Genomic DNA, 6,000 nt, shown 5'->3' with positions numbered 1-6,000 from the left:
GTCACCTTGTTCGTTTACGTCGACAGGAGTGCTTTTTTCTGGTTTTTCGTCCGATTCTAAGTGATATAGAGTTATCAAAACAAATATCTGGCAGTAAATTCACCATTATTCATTTCACTGCAAACGTATTTCAAATACCTGCTACCAGGTGGAGGCACGTACTGGGCATTTATAGGAAAGCTTCGCCTTCGACCGAACTTGAGGTACGCCACAAAACCCAGATGGCATGAAATAATCTCTTCCTGAATGGATGCGACAAAATTAGAAACCTGCCTCAGAGACTTTTTGGAAGATGGCGACGATAGAGTAATTCCGGGTCCGGCTCACTCCTGTCGCTTTGTGGCGTGCTCGCAAACGCAACGAAAGAATGGAAGGGAAACTGCAGAGGGAAATGCCGGATTTTTCTCAGCGAGCAATCCATCGTTGGGTGTCGAACAAAAACTGAGAAGACTACGGAACGCGCCATCTTTTAGCCCAGTTGTCTAACGTGGACATTTCAACTCAACTTTATTCAATTGCTCCCGATATTAAGGAAATTGTACCAGCCACTCTTTCACTCAGCCTTGAAGTCGTTCTATAAGTACTATATAAAGCCACCGCCGAAAGACACGATTATACCATTTCTTCGTGCCTCTAATTTTGTTGTATTCTATCACTAGAATGTTGAGGAATTAGCACACTGTGAACTATGTTTTAAGTGTTTCCAGATTACGTCACTGGTGACGTTGTGTAGCTGAAATGAAAATTTGAGCGTCTTTTTAATTTTCGTAACTTTGTTTGGGCTTTCTTTTTATGGTATGAATTGACCATAACAACGAAGCCTAAACAATGTGCCCAGCCAATTGTGTAAGGAAGCGCAGCAGAGAAGTAGCGACGACCATGGACTGCGGCACCTCGGTATCGGGCTTGCTATTATGAGAACGAGAAGGGAATACTCACTGCATCCTTATTTCAAAGTATTCTACACAAAGCTCCACGTAAAGCGCAGGCACGCACGCACGCACGCACGCACAATCAGGTGTTCTATCAGTCGGTGAAGAGCAGCTCTTACTGAACAAGAGATTATAGGACGAAAGACTCCTGTGAGAATCAGCGAACTCAATAGTGTAGTGCCAAACGGTGGGCAAGGCTGTCATTTTGAAAAGGTACAACCTCTCGAATTTTGACCTGACACTCAAAATTCTACATTGGCACGTCACTTCTCATATTCCCTGTTCGGTGCTTTAGAAGCCAATTTCGGCGACCCTGTTTGCCATCTTTTCCCTCATTATTTTTTGCATGCTATTCGCCTGGCTAGTTCGAAGCCAGTGCCCCGAAAAAATAACACATATGGTTTTTATAGTCAGCGCAAGTGTGAGTCTCTTTTTTTCTTTTGTTCTGGTCGTCGTGCTGTTTTTTTTCATTCTTACGATTATTAACCAACCGAAAAAATTTTAACACTTCTGGGGCGCTACAAGTAGGAACGTTTATGGTTGGACCTTTTGATGCCCAAAACTTAATCTTTTTGCCTAATATTGCAAAAGAATTTCTTATCTAAAAGTTCGTCAGACATCACAAATATGACGTCAGAAACAAATGGTGGGTACTGGGCCGCATACTGTGACTGTGAGGCGTTGTTCCTGAGAGAGAGAGAGAGAGAGAGAGAGAGAGAGAGAGAGGAAGCGCAGTTGCGCCGGTTGGAGGTTGGCGGCGACGATGGGAGCTCGTTCCACCAAGGCGATATGAACACCCGGGTCTGAGATGCCCAGCCCACCCACTCAATGCTTGTTAGGAGTGATTATAGGGAAGGGATTTTAGGGAATGATTATAGGGAGTGATTATAGGGAAGAGCCCCACAGGGGGAAGTGGGCAGGGGCATTGTGCGGGGCAATAACGGGGGGAGGTAGAGAGAAGGGCGGATGTGACGGAGCACCACCTTGCATCGAAAGGAAAAATTGGCCGTGTATCTGCTCCTTCCGTTGCAAATGCCGACAAAAGACGATAGTCTTTATCGACTTTTGCCAACTAAATGCCTCTTTTCGCCTTCCCGCTCACCTCTCATTTTGTTCCTCTTGCGTCGGGCTCCTCCCAAGGTAAAGACGCCAAAGGTTTACCTAAATCATTTTAAATTTACCGCGTTCCACTGCTCCAGGCCGGGTGTCTCGATGCCAACGCTGCTGTACGGCGAAGACGCGCGTGAATTGAGGCGCCCTACTTCACCGTCTATAAAACCGCGTTTGCCTACTCGACGTGCGTTGCAAGAAGAACGTGGAACCTATCTAGTGGAACCTTTCCTAACTGTTGCCGGTTGATTTCTTCAAATGGCACCAGAAGCTATAGTGGCGCGGGCGATAGCAGGCGACGGCGGAGGGAATTTTTTTTCTGCAGTTGATGAAGTATTTAATTTCGCAAAAGTCAAACATGTATGATTTTTTTAAAGGAACACTGCAAATATCACTTCTGTATTAATTTGTTGTCTTATATTTGCGTAATGTCTTCTTCTTTTTCAACAATGTTGACAAGTATGAACATTACACCGGACTTATACGGGTAGATTTAGCTGTGACTATATAAGACTGTTGCGCAGGCAATATTTTACTTTGGCCGGGTGGCTGAATAAAGTCACAGACAGACAGACAGACAGACAGACAGACAGACCAAAACTTCTGGGTTTAAGTAGCCCAAGAAAGACTATCGTCTTTAAAAAAACACCCAGACGCTCGTTTACGGCTCGGGCTGGAATGCGTCCCGTAAAAAAAAGACACCGGGACACTCGTTTACGCCTCGCACTAGAGAGCTTCGTGCTTCAAAGACACGGCGCTTTTACAGCAAGGCTGTGTACATCTACCCCCCTACGGTTTCATCTCCGCTGGCAAAAACGCGAAGGTGCCAGGAATACTTTTACACTGGATGCTTCGCCACTCCCAAGGTTTCACATTAGTGGAGATGCCCCGGGCTTTTTTAAGCTAGCAAAATTACGTGCTGCCCTGTATTTTTAAAATTTTGAAGGTTCGTGGACTTTCGTCTGCCAACACATAGCGTTAAATGTCCAAACTGCCAGACAGCGCCCGAGAAAAAAAAAAAATACATCATAAAAGTTCGCACTAACGCGCAAGACACGAATGGCGAAGCTGTTGTAGGTAACAGACACCAAATAGAGTGTTAGTACTGTTGTAGGGTCGCGGCTGACGTCGGCGGCATGGCGTTTCAATGGCCCCATGTTGAGCAAGGCCAGAGTGAGCAGGTCGTTTTGGTCGACTTTTTCGTACGCCACTCTGCAAGCGTGGCTTATCGTCTCTGGCGGATCCTTCGCACGCCGAGCCTCTCGAAGCACGGCCTCTTCAGTGGCTGTGCGAACTATCCGCATAACATGGGATATGTGGAGTCAATGATCACTTACAGCAGCTTCAACATTCAAGTCACAGCTCTTCTACGCAAGCGCACGATGACACGAGGATGGACGAACGAGAGGCGTACGCTATGACGTGTCTTTCTCGTTCCGAGCAAGTGTTGTCGCGATACGGAGAACGCGGGAGCTTTTTGTGGCCAATGTTGGTCGATTTCACTAAGTGGGCATGCTAAGCTTGGAGAACGCGTGCCCGAGGCACAGATGCACGAATGCTGGGCATTTTCTTGCTATTTTTAAAATCGCGGGAGTGGCAAAGTCGGTGCTTAAAACTTCCTGGAGGCTCTGCCGAGAATGGACACCACCGCGCCCCCCCCCCCCCCCCTTCTTGCACCCTGCTTGCTCAACCAGCAACAACATGCCATTAAAATGTTGGTACAAAGTCCTTTAACCATGATGACGCTTCGAAGATAGCTTTATAGCGTTTTGATTTATTTGAAGGAGAAAAGTGCGCGAGAGATTGCGAAGTTGACGGTGTGTGAAAGGGAAAAGTCTTGTATGACGATCAGCATCCGTTTAAAACAATGGATGGTCGAACTTTTTTTTCGTAAACCGGTAACCGTTATTTCCTTTTGTGGTTATGTTCCGGTTCTGGGTCAGCGGGCTCAAAAAATAATGTTTCGGGTTCGGGTTGAGTTCCGGAAAAATATCGGTGCGGTTTGCTTTCGGTTCCGCACCCTGATTTATATATATATATATATATATATATATATATATATATATATATATATATATATATATATATATATATATATATATATATATATATATATATATATATATATATATATATATATATATATATATATATATATATATTTTTTTTTTTTTGTAGTAACCGGGCCTGTAATTGTCGTAGGAGACGCCATAGAAAACGCCAGAGAAGAGAACGACAACGCTGCCCAACGTTTCTCAACGTTCTCGCAAAAGGCGGGAAGTTCCGGCGTTGCCGACATCTCGCACTCGGCAACTCACTCGTCTTCCGGTGTCTTGAGTCTCGTGCCCCTCTAATCGCCTGGAAACTGAAACCAGGAAGTCGTTCTTGGCTGCAATTCAGAAATATCGTGTGCTTCAGAAAGCCTAAAGTTTCGTTTCTCCGCTCTATGGCGTCGAAGAAGCCCGTAAAGACAAGCTATGGGCGTAGAGTTATAACCCTAGTCTAAATTATTTAGTTTGAGGTGAATGCCTCACATAGCACCTTTAGCGAAAACGCCTGCGGCCGGCGTGCTTAACCGAACAAATCCCGGGCCATCTCCACTACCGCGAAACCAGGAGACTGGCGAAGCATGCAGTGTATAAGGGTATTCTTGGAGCCTTGGCGATTTTGCCCACGGAGATGGAACCGTTGAGGGTAGAGGTATACAGCTGTACCGTACAAGTCTCGTGTCTTTGGAGCACGAAGCGTTGTAGCGCGAGGCGTTGGAAGACAAGTGTGCCGGTGTTTATATAAGCTTTAAATTCAGCCTAACCGAATTTTGTATCGGATCTTGTATAGCACAAATTCGTAGCTAGACTGCATTCTGCATGACCAATTGAACATCCCACAAGTAACCAAAATTTTCCGTTGCGCTGATGACTTTTGAATAGTTTTTAACACCGACGAAGGGGTCTCGAATCGTTAATGTTTCAGGTACTAGGCCAATTTTGTGAATGTTTTAAGCCTTTGGTTTTAACTTCTCATAGAAAGAAATATTGGGTGTTTATATCTTAAGCTTCATTTCACGCACAATCGCATACATCTGCTTGGCGTACGAGTCACGTGCCAGCAAACCGCTTGTGCCTTTTGATTCATCCCCGTCAAAGCTTGTGAAAAGGTTTAATATAACAATGTGTTCTGAAAATGCCATAAACAAGTCGTGTTTTCACTCGATGCAGGATAGCTTCCGTACACAGGTTGACCGGCTTCTGATAGCGGGGTACCTTAAGCAGCTCTTATCATCCGTAGCAGAATCGATACTTCAGACATTAAAAAGAGGGGAACAGGGCAGCCGAGCAGCCGATGAACGCAATACAAGTGATAAATTAACAGTGATTCCTTAGATGTATTGAATAGCCCACAATTTCAAAAAGATAGGAAAGCGAGTTTGTGTAAGAGCTATATTTTCTCCGCCCAACAAGCTCTACGCCATGTGCGTGAGAGTCAACAAGACCACAAAAACAATGCAGTCCTACTCCGTTAGGCAGGAAAACCGAACTGGTTGAGTGTGTTGAAGGCGCCGTGTATTCAATTCAGCTTTCCTGTGGGAAAAATTAGATAAGCGAAAAGAGACGATACCTTAACGGCAGATTAAAAGAACATCACTATAATGTACATAAGGGGATTAGTGGACACTAAGGTGCCCACTTTCCGAATTACCGACGCTGCGTCCAGATCTTTCACCAAACACATGTCAATGCGAAACACGAAGATAAAATGGGCAGAGACATAATTGAGGCTGCAGAAAGAGAGCGTGGAAAAGAAAAGTGTCTGAGCATAGCCTTGTTGTCCCTTTGCCAGAAAGAGATTAATTTTATGTCCCAGAGATAGTTCAGCACGTGTTTGTAGCACACGGCGTTGGGTGCAGTGTAACGATTGCTTTGGTTATCCCCAGAATTCATGTTATTTCTGCTTTCTT

Source organism: Haemaphysalis longicornis, unplaced genomic scaffold (assembly GCF_048455015.1).
Source record: "Haemaphysalis longicornis isolate Haplotype H1 unplaced genomic scaffold, Haemaphysalis longicornis Haplotype H1 scaffold_12, whole genome shotgun sequence".
Lineage (NCBI taxonomy): Eukaryota > Metazoa > Arthropoda > Arachnida > Ixodida > Ixodidae > Haemaphysalis > Haemaphysalis longicornis.
The sequence above is the reverse complement of the archived record's forward strand: the minus strand, read 5'-3'. Positions refer to the sequence as shown.